Below are 20,640 nucleotides of genomic sequence, written 5' to 3'. Positions count from 1 at the left end.
GTCGTTGTAAGTGGATCCCCAACCCACCTCAAGCGGCAAACACTCCAAGCGCCAAACACGCGAGTGTTGGCGTCGCCGCGGGCTAACGTCCCGCTCGTTGTGAGACGCGTGCAACACGCGCTGTCGACGATGCTGACACAGGCGGCGCTGCGTGCATTGACTGGCTCCGTCACTGGCTAGGTGGCCCAACCGGCCGCCCGATTCAAAGGGTTCAGCCTCATTCGTCCATCCATCCATTGATGGCGTTTTGGGGGGAAATACGCGTGCCTTGCCTTATCTAGGTGGTATTTACTGTACCTTCTTGCCATGAGCGGCCAATCAAAACTTGATTAAAGTGAGCCCCTACCAAAACTGGTGACGACAAAGATAATGATGCCTTAGCGGTGTCTTTGAAAAAAAAAATTCCACGGTGAGCGCGCATCCATCTCCACTATCGGAGTGCGAAGAGCCATCTCCGCCGGGCGAGCGAGGAAGATATAATCCCCGGAATTCCTGGACGTCAAGCGGCCGCAGGCACCCGTGGAAGGTGGGCGCGGAATCCGGCGTTGTTCTTCGCCAGCACGCCCAGCGCGCGCCGCTCACCCGTCATGAATATGCAGTCCGTTTGGCCCTGCCTCGTTCAATCTGCCTTCGGTGCCATGGCCACACGACCGTGCCTCAGATATAGCCTACCTCTCGCGCACGCGGACTTGGTCTCAGCCCAGCTTTTATTATTATTATTATTTATTTACTCGAGGTAAGAAAACAGCGGTAACTTTATTAAATATGAATAGCGCGAAGGACAGACAAGGTCATAGACACCAAAACCAAATTTGACGTTCGTGTTTAGAACAGCGTAAGGTCGGTCTGCCTGTGAGGTGCGGCGACACGCTTACGCTGCGCATGAGAAATTTAGCCAGTGCAGCTATCGCTGCTAGCCTGAAATTTTTAACGTGCATCACGCAGTATTGATACACGACCGCGCGCCCAGATTGAAACGAGCAGGGCTGGGAATTGAACCCGGGTTCTGCAGGGCAAGCTTACGCTCCACGTGCTCCGATCTGCGGCGCCACCTGGTCACCGATCCCCCATGACATGGTCACGAAGGCGACTCACAACTGTCGTTTTAATACAATTGCAAGACAAGCAAAAAGGGAGAAGTTGTAATCGTGCCTTTGTTTGTTTTCATGTTCATGAACTTGTCAGTCCTTCGCGCTATTTTGTTTAACCAACCAACCAACTTTGATATTTTAGGTGTAACTTTATGGACCGTTTTCTCGTGACCAGCACATTTGCAGTAGAACTGATAATTGGGCTAGTTGGTGAACATTATGAAGCATGGTGGAAGGCACAAGAAAACAACGAACAAAAGGAAGAAGACAAAGGCACAGGCGGTTCGAAGGGGCTGGTATACAATGGTTAGTAGCGCAGGTTCTAAGGTGCTAGAATTGAAAGATCTACTTTCCACTAAAAGCACTTCTTTTTTTTTTTCTTTTTTCTTTTACAGTGGAGCTGTTAAGGGCTAGTTTTCCCAAAATTGTGTCCGCCAGCAAACAAATGTCGACACAACACTCTGGACAGTTACCGCAATCTATAAACGAAGACGGCAACCAGACAACCGGCATGCCGGTTGTCTGGTTGCCGCCGTTGCTTGTAGATGGCGGCAACCTTTCCCAACTTTCCACTCTGGCTTGCCGACTTGCAGCCAGCCATTACCTCATTCCCACCATAGTACAGCTTCGCTGGTCTTCCTTCCTTCACCAGAGTGGAAAGGCGGAAAGTGTTTTTTCTCCCATCACCTAATTAACGTTAAAATTCAGCATGGCGACTGCCACGGGAAAACTAGTCTATATACCATGTCGATCTCGATGATCACTCGGAGTGAGTGAGTGAAGGCAAGGTGAACACACATAGCTGCTTCACATGCAGGTCAAGCTTCCGAGCGCGCTGTTAGTGTCGATATAGCGACAGATGGGCTAGTTGGTGCGTAGTTCCTTTTGACGATAAGCTCATGAAAACAGGGACAGAGAGGAATTGTATTGTGTGTATGTTTACGCAGCCTGACGACTTGTCTCTCTGCTGCAGATGAGCAATTTAGCCAGGACAGAAAGGGAGAGACGCAACACAGAGCACTACTTTCAACCAGTGTTGTACGGAACGGCGTTCCAAGGAACGGCGTTCCTGGAACGCGTTCCTTTTAGGAGGAACGAAAAAACGCCGCCGTTCCATTTTGCATCTCTGGAACTGGAACGGGAACTCGTTACATTTTTACTGGAACGAAAAAGGGAACGGCGTTCCTTTTTTTCGACCAATGGGGTAATTTGTATTTTATTTCTAAGAGGGAAATTCTAAAAGTATAAAAACAATATCTTTACAAAGAGTAGGGTCTCGTTAAAGTTTTGGTTACTTAGAGTTTATTTTGTATAGTCCTCGCTTGGTAACAGTCGGGTGCAGGAGAGCTAGTGGACATTCATTATTTTTGCAGTGCCCGAGAGTGCGGTACGAAACGCAAAACGTTTAGTCGATGGAAAAGACACAGAAAGAGGGACGTTTGAAACTTAGCCACTTTATTTTTTTCCACGAACAGTCATACACCCAGAAATCTAAGGCCGACTACAGCCATCACTGAACTCCCAGAAACAGACCTACAGTTACAACAAAAGGACAGGTCACCTGACATCGAACGCACCCTTGTATCCTGAATATTGGTCACTTAGATGATACAATAAATTAATCTTTACTTCTCCCCTTGTCCCCAACCTTCAAACAGAACAACGAATCTACACTTCACGGAGAAGGACTTGTATTTTTCAAGACTCACCTTCGAAAGCCGTACCCTTTTCTTTACTTGCTCGTCTTGCGCACGCCAACATCGAGAAACAGCCGTTGTTAAGTTCGAACAAGGTACTTTGTTAGATTGAAACGTGTGAGGTTATTGTAAAAAGCTCGTGCAATATGGGGTAAGTGTACATTTCGCTCGTCTGAATCGGCCATTCCAAACAGGAATATGGTAAAACGCTGAGATTTTAAAAGGTGAGTATTTCAACAAAAAGAACCCTGCTGGCGTGTGTCTTCTTCTCCTGTTGCCCTGCCATCACTGCATTCAAATTCGTATGTTGCCATTTATTGGGATAGATTAAAAAAAAAAAACTTTGGTTGATCTAATTATGGTGATCAGAAAAATGCGAATGTAACGTATATGTAACGATACGTTCCATTTTTTTTAACTGTAACGGGAACGAGTTCCTTTCTCACAGATGGAACTTGTAACGGGAACGCGTTCCAAAAATCAGAAGGAACGAGGAACGAGCTTTCGTTCCTTTTTTCGAGGAACGTGCACAACACTGCTTTCAACAGACTGTTTATTGAAGCAATACAAACTATTTATACACCCAGTCGGGCTAAAAACCCTTTATACAAAAACGTTGCGACATCCTTTGAAGAATGCCGCCTGCTATCTTGGGGCGATCTAAATGGCGCGATTTTTTTGGCGATTTCGGAGTTGCGACGTTGCTCGTGCGGCAAAATAAACGTAGTGGAAGCAGCGGTACTCGCCGTCGCAAGCAAATAAAATCGCACCACGGGAATCGGGCATGAAGCGAAATTCGGACAGCAAACCGGGTCGTAATTTCTCGTGAACCTGTTTCTCACCTAATGAAAACCAGAAATATCTTCCCAAATCAAGTGTGTAACTTGTTGAAGTTGCATCGTAGAAGCCAACGGGATTCTCTCAGGAGCAACTGGGCACCGAATAGATTTTGTTACAACCTCATATGGAATCCTTCTGCATTCTCGAGAAGCGAGTCGGGGTCTGTCGAACGACGCGAGCCGAAGCGTCGCTTCTTCATAGCTGTTTCGGATTAAAAGAATAATAAGTGTTTAGATTGCTGGTTTCTGAGTCGACTTGATTCCGTTGGTTACTGCCACTGAACTATTACAGGCCCAGTGTCATCTAGCGTCGATGATATGTAGCCGTGCGTGCTCGAATTACCATTTCCCGTTGGTTTCGCTTCCGTGAAAGTTAGAATGTTGCTACGGAAATGGTATATCAGTCATTAGAGAGGCTGGCCAGACTGTTTCGTTGTTTTAACTTTGTGTAATTTCAATTATACAGGGTGTTTCAACGAAGGCTTTCAAAAATCTCTAAAAATTGGGTGGTTGAGACAAAAGGGAAACTATTTCCGGGATCAACCTGTCAGCCACAGCGGTCGTCAAGGGCGGCAGGAAACATTTAATTTGATTAATAATAAACTAGCGTTTACAAATTTACTCTTTAATTGGTGAACATAAACACATGGTCCCAAATGAGAAACTTGCTAAGCATCATCGAAAACCACAATTTCAACTGTTTTTAAGGCGATATAAGACAACGGCAGCGTTCTATACAACGTACAAAAAAAAGTTTAGAAACGCTCAATTTGGACGCTTTTTTAGGTTTCGATTTCCTATCGCAGCGCATTCTTGCGCCAGCGATCCTGCTTTCCGGTGGCCGTGGCGCGAAGCTACCACCTTGCCTTCCTCATGGGATGGAGCGCTCGTGCGTTGCGCGTCTTGGCCACCGGGGCGCTGTCATCGGCCCAGTGTGGAAGGAAACATAAACACGTGCGCACGTTTGGCAGGTAAACGAGTGCACCGGGTGAGCAAGGATCGGACGAACTTGCGTGCCGTATATGGCATTTACGTCCACTCACGTATACCCTCCCAATCAAACCGCCCTCTATCTCAATAATTCTGGTGAATTGGCGTACACGACCGCAGCACCGGACTCGGCCTAATGACCGTATACACCTTGTGCAGCGTACTTTGACGTGTGGCGTCGTTCGAACCGAGAGGATAAAATTTAATGCGTCGTAAATTCCGGGGACGGCCTTCCACCTTGCAGCTCGCTGGAAGCTGAGTGCATACGAAGCTCCGAAGGACATCGCGAGCGAGACAAACGCTCGCGCTGCGCGGAAGGGATTCATTATTTTGGAACGCCTCGCCCGGTGCATCTGCGGGGAAGAAAAAAGCTATTTCGGACCGGTGACATCAAGCCGTTTGTTTTTTTTGCTGTGCGCATGCCGCTGCTGTGGGTCTTTATCTTTGTGCTGTTTGTGCATATAGTTGCTGATCCTCCCAGACCCTTTTCGAAGTCCAGTGGCATCGGCTAGCGGCTCGAAGAACGGTGTAATCTTTGCCCTACTAATGGCGGTTATATAGAGATTAACGGTTTCCTTAAAACACCTTAAAGTGGGGGCGGAGAAACTAGGAGTAACTAAAGTAGAAAAATGCGCAGGAAGAAGACGACAGAAATTACGACAGAGGTTGTGTTTTTGTCGTCTTTGCACCGTTCTTTCTTCTGTGGCTGTTTCAGGTTTCTCCACCCAGACTCGAGTGTTTTAAGAAAATGCTAAACTTAACCGTAGCTCGCCCGCGTCATCGCTGTATTATAGAAATTAAGTATTTTATCGGTAACCGTAACTTTCGTACGTTAGTAAGAGTCGAGAATGTATTCTTCACGAAAGAGTTTTTCTTGATTTGTCGCAGTTTCGATGGCGACGAAAAGGGTCAGTACGAATCACTGACCCGAGTAAAACGCATGATAATAATTTATACATCTACGACTTTTAGAACCAAGTGTGGTGCCAAGAGATCGATTGGACGTGATACCAAAATTAACGTTGATCCGCAGCGCTTGCATTGAATTCGTGCGTAGCATTGTACTAACGTCTTGAATGCATAGATGGCGCGTCATCTCAGCCTCGGCGTTTTCCTTCATCATCTACCAGTAGGCCACCATTAGTAGGTCCCAGATGCCACTGCTCATTCTCTTCTACAAGTTCGCACTCCTCAAATTTATTCGGTGTTCTTTGAAACAGTTAGCCCATGGAGAGAAACAGTTGCAGACGTTTCGTATTTCATCAACATTAAGAACTACGTCTAAATGGTCCAAAAAAAATTTTTTGAGAAAAACATGTTTAAATGTGTCTATAGTTGCGCTCAAAATTATATCTATATTGTGTATAAGTAGTGTGGATGCCTTGACTTCGCTTCGTGAGATCAGTCCAAGAAAATCGTCACACGGCCCGCAAGAAACAATGGCTGAACAAAAACACTTGTCCACACTTAACTCCGGTACTCGACGCCGATCAGGGGAGCGACTCTGAGACTCAATTTGTTCTAAGGGTACGCTTTTCAATGTTATATCGTATTCGCGTATTTCCTTTTTTTTCCCCTCTCTTTTGAGCTTGAATGTTTAATGTCATCCGAGCGATACAATCGCGAAACCGGCGGACGAGTTCCTGAAATAGCAGCGTCGAAAAAAAAAGTCGGCGCCGCTCTTTCCTCCCTTCTCCGTGACGATTCGCTCGCTCGAGGTCTGCCGACGACGGCGCATCTTCCGATGCAACCGGAAGCATGCTTCACCTCGAACCCTCCTCGTGGATGCTGACTTCACTTCCGGTCACCGTCTGCGAAAAGCAACAGCGTCGTGCGTCACCGATGAACACTCAACGCTTCGCCAGCCCTGCCATTTTTTTTAATGTTTTTTTGTTGTTAAATTGAGCATGAGTGAATGAGTTGGGCCTCTGAGCAAACTTGGTTTTTTTATGTAGGGACACTGATGTAATTCTTGAATTGGCAGTTTCCTATGAATGTTTCTTCATAGACAAATATCTGTGGCATTTCAGAAGTGAACGGTGCTCGTGCACAGTAGCCACAGGATGTTCTTCACGGGTGTATAACACAGTTATACCCTGGTTACATGGGTACCATTAACCGCAGTTAACTGTGACTGAGGTCAGATTTAACCGCGGTTAAGGGTGTCGCTTGGGTGTAGTTGGCAATAACTGCTAACCCTACTCAGGCGTAACTGTAGTGTGGGATGCCCGTCGGGCACCGCAGTTAAACCTGACCTCAGTCACACTTAACAGCAGTTAAGGGTGCCCGTTTAACTATAGGGTATTAAATCTACTAAATAATCCACCCTGAGTAACGTTACCTCGGCCATTTTAGTGCTTAAAAAAATATGTGTGTGTGTGTGTGTGTGTGCGTGTGTGTGTGTGCGTGTGCGCGCGTCTGTGAGTGTGTGTGTGTGTGTGTGTGTGTGTGTGTGTGTGTGTGTGTCTGTGTGTGTGTGTGTGTGTGTGTGTGTGTGTGTGTGTGTGTGTGTGTTTCGGATATTTGAAGTTTTAGTTGAAATTGCAGGAAACGTTTTTCCGTCCCTAAGAAATGTTGCGTCACAGTGTCACGTGACACGTGACTGTCCGCGGAGGAGCAAATACACGATATCTTCCCGAGCTTTCGGACACCGCACCTGTGTAGCTCAGAGAAGTCGCAGTTTGGAATCGCAACGATCGCCGACTGCGGCCTCTGTGCACGCTAAGATTGAAAAGGGCGGCACCTGCAAGAAGCTCGGGGAAATCTGGGTCGACACATTAGCCGTCGCTTATTTTGTGGCTGTAGATACGTGCAGTTGTGCATCGAAGCATCGGAAACCAACGAAAAAAAGATCCGATATAAGTAAAGTTCCGAGTGGCGACAACCCCCCACCGATGCAAAGTGAACGGAAATTCCCCAGCTGACACAGACGGCGCTCTGTCGAATGCACTGACACCTGCTTCGTGATATTTGTACCCTCGATGCGACAGCGCCAGACGAACGGCACGTGTGAGCTTACAGAGACTGTCGGCATCGCCATCACTCGACGGAGACCCCCTTGAAGACCCCAAGTCAAGCCTTTCGAACATCTGGCGACATTGTTGTTATTGTTGTCATTGAGCTGTTGGCACATATCTAAAAAAAAAGAAAGAGATTGACCAAAGAAAGTGTGACATTAAAAAGGAAGGTCCCTTAATTACTAGAATCCTTCTCATTGATGTTGCTGTTTTGTTGTAGAGCTATAACAAGAGCTACACCAATGAGTTGTTTCCGAGAGCCTTCGGTACTCACCTGAAGAAAGAACTGGCGAACGGTTTGAACGATTATAGAACATGTCTATCTTTTTCTAAGTCTGGCCGCTCCAAGCTATGCGGGCAGAGAGTGGGGAAAATCGAGGACACGAGAGGGGGGGGGGGGGTTGTGAGAACGTCGAGTTTTGCTTGGAATGATTATTGGCTAGACGCAAAGCTAGCTCTTTTTGTCCCTACTGCCCCCTTCGAGCGCGGTCTAGCGCGTTCGACGCAAGACCTCATTCTTCGGCAAGATGGAAAGGAATTGTACATTAAACGCATAAAGGAGAGTTCTAGAGTAGCGTACGCAAAGGCTCTGCGTACGCGAATAGCATCGTCGCCACTACGCATGCACCGAACACTAACCGCATTTAGCGCTTTGCGTGCGCTATTTTATACGCTATTTTTCGCAAATTGCGCGCGTACGCAAAGAGGCCTTGCTTTCCTCCGGGGAGGATTCGTGATACGCGAGAAGTTGGCTAAAGCCAAGACGAGCACAGTGAGAAACTGGCGGTTCCCAGGACCTCGGCTGCGGCCTCTTTGGCGGTCGTCGTGAGCGCGACGTCGGCGGCACCCTCGCTACTGCGATTTTAAATGCAGGACGACATTGCACTCCTGCGGGAGGTGCACGTCACAGACGGTTTGGAAGACGCAGGAAGGTGGGCAACGATCGCCGGAAACTCGCTGCTTGCGACGCGCGAACATTTCTCGGCGAACGTACACGAGGCCTCTCTTGCCGAGGCGACGCAAGTGGACACAACCGGTCGACCGCTCGCCGTCGAATTTTCATATTTAAACCATGTCTAAAATGTTACTCTGTGCCAAAAAAAAAAGCTTTTTTTTTAGGTTACAGCGTTTTGTGTGTGAAATAAAAATGTTGACTGTATCTTGGTGGCGTTGCAGGCGCGAGATGCTTGGGTTTTTCCGTCCCGGCCGAGGAGCACTATTCTAAAACTCTATTTCGTAGCGTGTGTTAACGCAAGCGCTAAATTTGGCGCTTGACGTGCGCTAAAAATTGCTTACGTTATTCTAAAACTTCCTAATTGAGAGTTACAGTATCCGATCCTGCTAGCGTAGAGCTTCAAGTGGGGTATCCAACGGCCGCCACAAATCAGGAGAAATACCTTGCTTGTAATTCAGACAACATTACGCCACCGCGGGCAATTGGTGCCCGAAAAGGTTAGGGCACCTTAGCTCGGAGCACGTCTAGCGAAAGCTCGCTCTGCAGAACCCATGGATCCTGGGCTCAATCTCCACCCCTGGCCGTTTCGATTTGAATGAGCATTGCACCGGCGTGCAGTCGTGTTTCACTACTGTGTGGTGTATATTAAAGACACCGGGCTGGCAGTTGTACCGTAATGGCTAATTTTTTTATCTACAGCTGAGACACCAGACGCCCATTGATTGATTTACTACCGGCCGTATAAACATATATACAACACAATTATTATCATTACTACGTCACCACTGCCATAAAATGGTGGACCAGGGAACGACCGGGCAAGACCTATTTGAGCTTACCATGTAACATTACGTTCACCTCATTAAACATAAACACCTCATAGCGAAACCAGATCTGCCGCCTCTCTGTCCACCTGTCACAACAGTCAGCAAGAACAGTTAAAGCTTCCAAAAATCACTTACATTTTTTTATCAGAATACGTTAAGTTTTGAAATGTTTGCATCTAATTCTCCCAACAATTATCGCTGCATTCGGACAAAGACTGGCGGCCCGGCGATAACTTTATTTATATAATTGCAGCGGAAAAAAAAAAATATTGTTCACTATTCTCCCAAACACCCTGTCCTTGATAAGTTTGCAATACGTTTTTGCTGTTTGTTTTCCCACTGTAAACGTGGCTCTAACAATCACCTGTTTCCACTAGACGAGCACTCACCAAATAAATAAGCTCGCCGGCATGTCAAATAATAATCTTGGGAACACCCCTGGCACTTGCAGTCAACAACAGGCTACAAAGAGCAGGTTTACGAACACCCTGAGCCAAGGACCATTCCGGATATCTTTCTCTCTCTTTCTCCTTCTTTCTCTCTTTCTCTCTCTCTAACACACACACACATACACACATACACACACACACACACACACACACACACACACGCACATATACAGCTTCTGTTAAAGTGTCAGAGAACAAGGTTGACAATTCGTTCACATGGTGTGACTGGGCCACATCCTAACATGTTTTGTTTTCTTTTTTCTTTCAGGTTTGCTGGGAACTACCGGTAGGCGAGCTATCACTCTAAGAAATCTCACGTTTCTACCTTGCCCAACAGTCATTCGGTGCACATCTTTTTGCCACTGAGAACGGACGACCATTGGAGCATAGTACAGATCGCCACTGTCATTGGCTAAGCGGGTTAAGGTAAGACAAACGATTGGTGCTCCGAGTGCATCATGGGCCAGTCTGCACTCAAAGACTTCTCAAATTGAGTACAGGTCGAAGGCGCGTGTAGTTTGGCTACGCCGCTCCACACCGATGCGCAAGGTGAAGCATCGGTACAGGTCTCTTAATTACTGATGCTTAGAACGCCAGATCATCGCAGACAAGCAAGACACCAGGGCGAGGCACACGTTTGGTTGGGCTGTTTCAACTGTTAAACGTAAACCGTGACCTTGCATTGACGTCATATCAGCGGCCATTTTGGTGGTCTTGCTGCTGCGTGCGTACGTTCTACAGCATACATATATCCAACCACCAAACTCGATCTTCTCGACAATAACAAGTAGGATTGGCCACTATCCCGGCGCGATGCTTTCAAGGGCAAGCCCTGTTATAGATGAAATAACGCAAATAAAAATTATCAGGAAGTTCGTAGATACATGAATTCCCGTTCCGTAATCACGAGCGAAGAAATGTCGCAAGCATCGTTACCACACGAACAGATCATAAATGATTCGTACGGGTCCCGCGCCATATTTTAATGAAAGTCAATTTATAATAAATGAGTTCCTCATTACGAAAGTGCAGTCGGACAACTCGTAGTTAGTGTTCTCTTAACGTGACGAACACAAACGTTATTTGCCCCTCGGAGTGCCACGAATTAAACCAGCTCTGCTTGTGGACATAAGGTTAATATAGTAAACATCAGTGATAGATAAAGTCTTTCTTCAATCGCCAATCAACTCATGCAGGACGCCATCTTTTCTTATGAAGATCCAGGGTCGCAGAGGTGACAATCGTATACGCCTCTTAAATATCGAGGGTTTTCTCTCCTCAAGTTCAACGTACCTCCAGTGTGTGTTGCCCCGGAAATACAAACCGGAAATAAACATCATGCAATCAGAGTCGCAACGTAATATTTTTTTTCTCTAGCGAAATCCGTCGCGGCCAGTAAACAAGAAACGCCGCGCGGAGCGAAAACAGCGAAAACATGGAGGCCGGAGGGGGGCTTCGCATCGTCTGCTAACGCGAACCATACGCGCGTAGATCCATTACCAGAGGAGCGAGGGAGGGCGGAGAACAACGCCGCTACACGACAAGTTCACTTCTTCCGTTGTTGATAGACGGTGGAAAAGAGAAAGAGTAGACCTTCTGCTATTATTCCTCTAATGGCGTCCTTCTGTCTTTCTTTTCTTTTTTCTTCTTCTTATTATTTCGTTCGCCTCAATCCTTCCACGAGCGTGAGTGGCGCGCGGTCGTGTTGCAGCAGACGATATACCCCCGCGCGATGGACATGGCTACAAGCAGACTGACTGCTCGGTCACGCGAGATTGTGCGAGATCTCCGAGCGGAGACCACGACGAAGAACCGTGCCGCCGCTGCGGACGCGGCCGCATCGCACGCCGCAGGTGTGAGTCACTTCCCAGGAGCGAAGCGATCTCGACATTAAAGAAGTACAAGGGGAACATAAGAACATAAAATAAAAAATAAAGAAAAAAAATGACAAAAAATGAAGAGAGGGGAGAGGAGGATGAAGTGGTCTAGTGAGAGGGAGAGTGATCTTTTTTTTTTTGCTTTTGTCTATGCGTTTGTGAAGGTCGTTTATTCAGAAGTTTCGCCGCGTCGCTTTCTCCGCTCGCACCTGTCACAAAGGAGACACGCCTGGCGCATAGGATTACGGACTGGCTCGAGATAAAGTTGACCTCTAATGGAATGACGGGCGAACTCGAAGAAATGGAAATATATTAGACACATTGGGAGCCAAGAAATAGACGAGCAAATGACGGGGACACAAACTAATGCGAGTAATAAAAAAGGCAGTAGAAATATAAAGAAACGCACCCAACAAACCAAGTCCCCCGTTGAAAACAAAGTTCTGTCGATGAGGTGTATACAAATTCCGATAGTGCAAAATGTATGTATGCGAGCGCGTGTATAGGAGCGAATGGGAATGTTACTTTATTTTAGTAAAAAGAAAAATTTACGAAAGCGAATATGCGAGCGAGTGAATGAGTGGCGCCAGAAAAATATGCGGACGGCTAAAAGAGATAAAGCAAACATGATTAATCGCATAGATTCCTCGTAAGACACGCCCGCCCTGACTTTCTGACGCCAATTTATTCCTCCATATGTATTGGTTTTTTTTTTCTCTCATACTTTCTCGGTACTCTCCTTCTTTTTTTTTTTTTTTTTTTTTCGTTTGAGCGGGGTCTACACGCTGTTTCGCCCTTTAGGAAGTGCGTGAATGTTCGCGTAAGCCTGATTTCTTTCTTCTTTTTTTTCTGCAAGTTTTTACACATTAACATTTACTTACACATGCGCGAACGCGGCTGTAGTGTTTCCGGTCCCCCACTTTTATGTGTATGTATATGTGCGTGTGTGTGTGTTCCTTCACTATCGGCGCCCCTTATCTCCTCTTTCCCAGTTCAGTTCCACCCGCCATGGTGCAGTCCTGAATTGGCGATGAACCGTGCGAAGGGTCCTCGTCGTAAGGAGGAAACAAGCGATAATTCATAAATTAAACACACACACACACAGCGGGCTTCACCATTCCGCACCAAGCTCGAGCGTAGCCCACACTACGAGATCCCATGGAGCCGATCAAGTAGCACTAAAATTGCATCGTCACTGTGCTCGTTGTTTTTGTACACTTGCTATCACAGGCTGTATTCCAATCACCCATAGTAAATGAGCTGAGATCCCGTTGTTGTTGTTGTTTTTGTTTGTTTGTTTTTCTCTGCGTAATCTGTTTCAGCGGTGACAGCAAACATACAACGACGACGATCTATCGCACGGAAAGGCAACTAGCCCCCGCCGCCGCCATCTTGAAGGATTCCGCGTCTCTCGTCTCGTGCCAGCCAGTGCGAACGCTTGCATGCTGCGACACTCCTCGCAATTACGTTTGCGTTTTGTTGCGTAAAGTCAGATGGAAAGTGGTTCGGTTGCCCGAATAGGCCCTTTTAGGAAAAAGACCAAGCCAACGCCTGTCTGGCGTTGCTTGCCAAGACACTCTGAGCATGTACCGGACAGAAGGCCTGCGTCGGCGTTCAGCGAGACTCGGATCCAGTCGATCCAGTCATCGCGCTTCGTGAAGCATGGATAGAAGGATGGTATTAGCTGTATACCCTTTGTAACGGGCGGCAGCTTGCGCCACCTAGCAATGGCGGCGACTGTCAATGTTGCTTGATGGACTTTTGAAAAGGGCCGATTGTCGAAGACATTGTTTCCGTTTCGTTCTGCGTTGATGTCCCGCGTTAAAAGTCAGCGACGACGAGGGTGGCGACTGCCCGTTCGGCGTCATTTCGACGTGGCCAAGCCCATTTGACGTGGAGATAAGTGAGCCTGATAAGTTACAGATAGAGTAGTACTGTTATTCGTGAAAAGTGTGCGGCTATCGTTTTTTTTTTTTTTATGCGGATTTATTTGTGTGGAAAGTTGCGTTCGTAGACGCGGATGATAGGTAAAACTACGGCCTCGCGTGCTTGTCCGGCAAGTTTAAACGGCTGATTAATTACAACGTTCAAAGTGCTAGTGCACTTCAAAGGGACAATATCGCAGTATTTTTTGTAGTTAATTCGTGTTACCGATTGTTTTCCAAGGATTGGTCATTTTAGCCGCTACGTTCGACGTGGTGTGGGAAAATTATTCGGCCGTGAAGTCGACTTAGGGAACAATACATTAAAATTAATTTCGCATAACAGATTTTAAGATACTTTATGTGTGTGTGTGCAAATGTTAGAATCTGGAAGAACATAAAAACAACTCAGTGAGAATTGCGATATAATCAAATTTGACTTTCACATTACCAGCCTACACAGATTATGTGCAAGCGCCATCCAAGCAAACGGAAAGGGACATTGCTTTCGAAAAACTGCTTCAAGATATGAAGTCTACCTGCTTCGCGTGCTGTCTGCAGCCTGTTCAGCAGACAGAGGCAGGGTGTCGAACCGGAGCCGAACCGTTACTTTTAGCCGAACCGGAACTGAACCAAACCGAAATCTTCACCACCATCTTGGAACTGAAGCGGAGCTGAACCGGAAAAATACGTAACGGTAAACGGTTCAAAACGGTTCACGGTATTTTTCTTTTCTTTTTGTTAGCCTCACAAAATGAATATTTGAGAATGAAAAATCGGCAGCTGTATCTCTATGTATTGATCCAATCGTCATATACAGAATTGCAATGTGGGATTTTGTGGCGCTTTTGTATTGGCACTTTGTATTGGCAATCATGTGACTCACTGCGTCAATTAGACTTAAATTAAAAACGCCACTAGATGCATTAGCGTTGTTTACACCGTGACGTCACATGACATCACGACTTATCACCGTGAGTCGCCCGACACCATGACGTACTCAATTGTCATGAGCCCAAGTCAAGAGCTTGGGCTCCTGAAAATCAGCATTGCCAAACTTTTGGGTAATGGCTCGCGGTCGATAAACGATGAGAATAGCTGCGGACTCTAAAAATGTCTGAAGCTCAGCCTATGCTCTATGTTTTGCCCACGGTTGGGCGGCATCGCGATACGAATGTATCGCGGTAGTATTTCAGAAATACTTTTAGTTTTTATATTTCTGTATCGCGATACAATTTTTTTAATCAGTATCTGTATTTCAGTACTGGAATATATTTTCGGCGTACTTCTATCGTGATACAATACCGGGCCAATGTACCTCGTTAGAATTTTCGAGAGATAAGTGGCCCCTAAGCGAAAGCTCAAGAGACTGTTTCCTTTCTTTTTTCGTGCATCAGAAGGGTAGAAGGTACAGTAAATGGGACCTTGAGGCTTTGTTATTGAGCAGACCAAGGTTTTGTTTCAAACATTATGCCCCCGAGATTGGTGACTTCCTTCTCTGTTTTCCAGAGATAACATATGTCTTCCGCGAACTATTTTTGCCGAATCAACACGTTGAGGGCACCGTGTGTACGAGCTTTACGAGAGTACATGGCATTTCCCGTCCCATTTACTAGAGTGAGCGTAAAGTTTCTTCCTTCCCAGATCATGAAATAAAAGAACACCATTTCACTTTCAAGGCGATGTCTTGCAATGACTGTGGAAAAGGCACTGACATGGAACTAGAGGAGGATGACCTTTCGGGGATGTTTGGATAAATAGAAAACGAATTTAGAAGTTCATGTGATATTGCTTCGAATGCGTTCAATATATCTAAAGGAGAACTGCTCTGAAAGTAAATTCAATCTATTCAAGACTCGCTTAGTGCCCACAACGTCGTGTTAAAAGGAAAGCGACATTTCTATGCGAAAATAATTTCGGGCTCTAGGAGCGCCAGAGTTTAACTTCAATCTTTACCTCACGGTTAGTATGAGCTCTTGTTTTCACTTGAAGACTCCTCTTTCGCCTTAGAAGCACAAACCGTGTCAACACAACCTACATATTACTACCTCCAAGCGAAGTATTCGGACACATAAAAAAAGACTATTTGCATGATTTAAAACTTTCCCACTGTGAATACGGTATTCGTTTGTTTTAATATGAATCCGTGTTCGTTAACACCTGAGGAACGCTTAGACTTCTTCGCTAACATGACTCTTAGCCGAAATCGGCAGCAGCTGACCTACAAGCTTTATAAAAAGCTACTTTTTATCAAATGTAGTCGAGTGTAGCAGCAAAGTCGTATGTTTACTTTTTGTTTGGTATTGCTTCCATATAAAGAAGAAATGGAATACATAACAAAAGTTCGTTTCACTTCTGTGTTTCAAATACTGTAGTAACTTTTTGCCGGTAATAGTTCACATCGCAAAAAGCTTTTTTTTAAAGAAAAATGTATGTGAGCGTTACTGCCCTGGCAAAATTAGAATTCCTGTATTTGTATTTCCATATACTCTTCTATTTTTCAAATATATTTTTCATATGTATCGCGATAGTTTAGTACGCATGAATTTCAGTATCAGTATTTTAGATGTCTTCGTCAGATATCCCAGTATTTGTATTTTCAAATACATTTTAGAGTATATTGCCATCCCCAGAGCCTGACTATGATGAACACTAACGGTCAGGAACGTAGCCAGGGGGGGGTGGGGGGGGGGGGGGGGAGGTAGGGGGTAGGGGCCCATGGCCCCCCCCCCCCCCCCCCCCCCCCCCGAAATCTTCAATTTTGCTGGGACCTCCTCTCCCCCCTCCCCCTCATACAGCATTTTGTCATGGGCGGGCCCCCCGAAACAAAATACTGGCCACGTGCCTCAAACAGTACAGCTAGCGTCAGGTCACGTGGCCGCTTGTTCTGCTTGTGAGTTGAGGAGGGGAAAGCTGTCTCTTTCCTTTATTTTTTCCGCGTCTGTCGTTGAGCGGAAAGGAAAACTAATGAGTTTCTTATTTTTTCAAGTTATCAACTTATTAACGATCAGTTTTTAGCGATATTTACTTAATGTACAAAATTGTGGCTCGTGCCATTTTATATATACGCATTATTGAGGTACCCAAGCATGGTTTAGTTGTTGCTGAACTGCCTAAGAAAGTTGTCCCCGAGAATATAACCATTGAAAGAACTAAATGTGACCTATGAATCCGACGCTTCATAGTACTATAAATGTGTACGGGAGGGGTACCTGAAGATGAAGATCCTAGTGACCTCAGAGGGACCGCCGAATTTCAGCAGCTTCTCTAATTTAGTGTGACTGTATTTGCTCCTGCTGTGAACAAGTGACACAAATAAAATTGGGCGATTCACACCATTTTAACGTTGCATGTAGCCGCTCAACGTCTATACAGGAGAGGGCGCTGCGGTCAAATGCGTATATAATCGCGTTAAACTTTGCACGCATTGGCTCAACATTTATAGACGAGAGGGCGCTGCGGTCAAATGCTCAAATGCGTATATAACCACGTTCCATACCACTCATTCTCTTTCTGACATGGACCGTTGACTTAAACGGTGGAGATGCGTTCCCACGGCTTCTAGCGGATCCAAGCTGATCCGCTAGAAGAACCACTGGCTCTGCATTTCACCGACCATAAAGCAGTAATAATAAAGTCGAAACGGCAACCTGGAACTCAGCACTACCTATGAGCAATAAAAGAATCAGCACCATCAGCACTACCTATGAACTATAAAGTCAGTATCATCAGCACCACCAGAGCTTCGCCCCAATCAACATCCATCATTCACCATGTGGATATGCGGTCATTTTTTTAGAAGGATATAACGCAGGGGCAGTATATTACGGCGTTGCGTAAAAACGCTCAATTTGGACGCGTTACTAGGTTTTGATTTCTTATCGGAGCCCATCTCTACGCCCGCGGTCCGGCTCCCCAGTGGCTGAGACGCGCAACACATGTGCGCCAAACTTCCCTCTCTGCTACGAGGGCGGCAAGGGGGCTTTGCGCCGCGACCACCGAGGGGCAGGACCGCGGGCGCAAAGATGCGCTCTGATAAGAAAGCGAAACCTAGAAACGCGTCCAAATTGAGCGCTTTTTTAGAACGCCGTAAAATGCTGCCCCTGGTTTACGTCCTCCTAAAAAAAGTTGATTTAGTGGTTTTCAATGACGCTCAGCAAGTTTCTAATTGGACCGATACGTCTAGTTGCCTTAATTAAAAAGTTAGTTAACGAATTGTAATTAATTAGCCGACTGATCGTTACGATTAGCCCCCTATACTCTGTCCCCCTGGCCGTATAACTCATTAGTAGAAACCGCATAAGTGTAACTTTCACGACTTTTTTTAACAAATCTGTCAAGTTAAAAAAAACACTCCGTATATTGTGCAGCGTATTTCGTAAACTATACTTCACGATATATATGGCGACGAGGTACCCAGACCATGATTTTGTGCACTGTAATTAATTCCTCAGTTCAAGAGCACAACTGCGATTCGACTTTTAATACTGCGACACAAAGATGTTCGCTACGCTCGACGTCACAGTATAACATAGCCTTTAGGGTTCTTTTCCCTGATGTTACGATCAAGATTATTAGAAACGAGCGACAAGTTCGACGGTGCGTATAAAAAGCGGGCTGGAAGCCTTCTCATCGCGTTCCCAAATCACCAGTTGAGAGTCTGACTTAGCTCTTATTTCCGTCGCTGAGACCAGAAATCATCCTACTCAAGACGACGTAGTATATAAGGTCAATTGTGGAAGCCCAATAACAGAGACGCGTTTGGTAGCGCACGAGATGCCAGCTGAGATGCCGGAAAAGCGCCTACGGCGTCCGTAAAAGCATCGAGGTCAAGACCGCATTAGGGCACACAACAGCGATCTTAGATGATTCCACAAAGATGCAGCGCTACCGAACTTATAACCAAGCACGCGCGACAACGCGCACTTCCTCCAAATCCCTTTCTTGGAGGACGAACGGCGCGACGCTGCGCTTTGGACGCAGCTTGATAGATAGATCCCATTGGCTCTTCGTCGACTGCGCTCGGACTCGTTGATAGCTTGAGATGGATTATAAAACAAGAAATAAGCACAAACTCAACGAAAGCGCGACCCTCGACGACGCCGGTTCTTATAATGTAAACAAGTTTGAGCGTTGCCCTTGCTGCGTAGGGATTGCCCCGTCCGGGTCTTGGCTGCTTGCATTTCCCCCTTCCCAGAGCTGTACGAAAGACTCTGATTAACACCGGGGATGGCCGGCAGATAAATAATTTATTTTGTGCGTGTTTTCCTTCGTTGAAATTGCAAGTTCTAACAGAATAGAAATCTCGGAGGAAATAATTGTTGCGAATGCAGTATAGAGCCACCAAACGACACTTCAGCCGTCTTGTTGTCGCCATGGTATCTCAAGCTGTGTCAGGAATCGCAGGAAACGGTTTTTCTTCCTCCAGAAATGCTGAAACAGTCCGCGACGGAGCAAGACGCGTTATCGCCAGAGCTTTACCGACACCGTATCCGAAGCTGAGGAAGTTCCATTTCCCAATCGTAACGATCGTCGATTGCGCAGGCTCTGCAAAAAGCATGAAAATGGCGGTGCCCATAGGGCAATCGGCGAATGGAGTGTCGGTATTCGAAGCGTAGCAATCGGGGGAAGTGGGGTTTCGCGGCGCTGCTTGGTGGCGGCCACGATAAAACTTGTAGGTCGTTGGACGTAGATCTCGTCAGCTTCAGAGAAACAACTTCTTGTTTCTTTGAATCTTGTAGAAAAGCATTTAATTTATCGTGCTTCGTACAGACTTCCACATCTTTGATTACTAAAATAAAACCAACGTTCAGTCCTTTTAAAGAGATATGTGCTTCGGTTTCGAGTTAATTTTATTGGTTTCGGTTTATCTCGTCATGTGACCACACAAAGATGACACAGCTGCGTTGCTGCTTGCTTCGCATACATCGTCAAAGAAGTCGAAATCACCTACAATTATCTGCGAGCTGTGACCGGGACGGTTATTAGCGCTCTCCTCAAGCACGTCGAAGGGAAGAACATCGTAGGTGAAACCAACTATAGTCAGTTACAGGTTAAGAAGGTAGCGGCAAATGCCCCTCAAAGGGAATCAGATATCCCTCCGCCACCTCCGCATCCAATAACGTCCCACCGTTTCCGTGACGTCGCGGCCAACGCGCGGGGAGGGTCTTGCCTTTCTGTACATATTTGCTTTATCTTTGGACTTTGACTTAGTATTGTGGAAGCCACGAGAGGGAGATTAGAGTTCTCCCCCACCGACGGAAACAAACACGTCTTTCGGGGATTAGCTTCCCCCCCGATGGATACAAAGGCTGCTTTCAGGGGCTCCGTTCCCTCTCCGATGAATACAAAGGTCGCTTTCTTAAAAAATGGGATCGGAGACAAGTGGGAACCCATTGAAGCGGAACAAGGAGCGTTTCCAGTGAACTCTTCTTTCGACTGCGGAGAGATTTGAAACGGCCGCATCACACTTGTGGGAGGAGCTTCTCCCACCTTCTTGACTTGTAACCGACTATAGTAGGGTCGTATAAGTATTTATTTTAATCCTCTCGGTACCTACATACACGCCCCAACCCGCACGTCTCGCTCTATATTGTGCGAACTGGTGGTGATACACGACCGCACGCCGATACGATCTGTTCATTCATATCGAAACGGGCAGGGGTGCGGTTTGAATCCAGGATCCCTGGGTTCTGCACGTCTTTCACGACAACAGAAAGACGTCCTTGTCGTTCCTGTATTGTACCTCCAAACTGATTGGTGTCCGAGATTATTTAAAATTTTTGGCGCAAGCTTGACTCATACACTTAAAGAGCACTTACACACACCCCAAATTTTTTTATTCTTTTTTGCCAGGCGATTTATTATGGTGTCGGAAGACTACCCAATCAATATTTTGCTACAGTGTCACGTATATTTTTAATAAAGTAAAAATACGCAACTGCTCGAAACCGAAATCGAAACTGGGCTGGGGGGA

This window comes from Ixodes scapularis, unplaced genomic scaffold, assembly GCF_016920785.2.
Source record: "Ixodes scapularis isolate PalLabHiFi unplaced genomic scaffold, ASM1692078v2 PGA_scaffold2__306_contigs__length_199485367, whole genome shotgun sequence".
Classification (NCBI taxonomy): domain Eukaryota; kingdom Metazoa; phylum Arthropoda; class Arachnida; order Ixodida; family Ixodidae; genus Ixodes; species Ixodes scapularis.
This window is presented reverse-complemented; position numbering follows the sequence as displayed.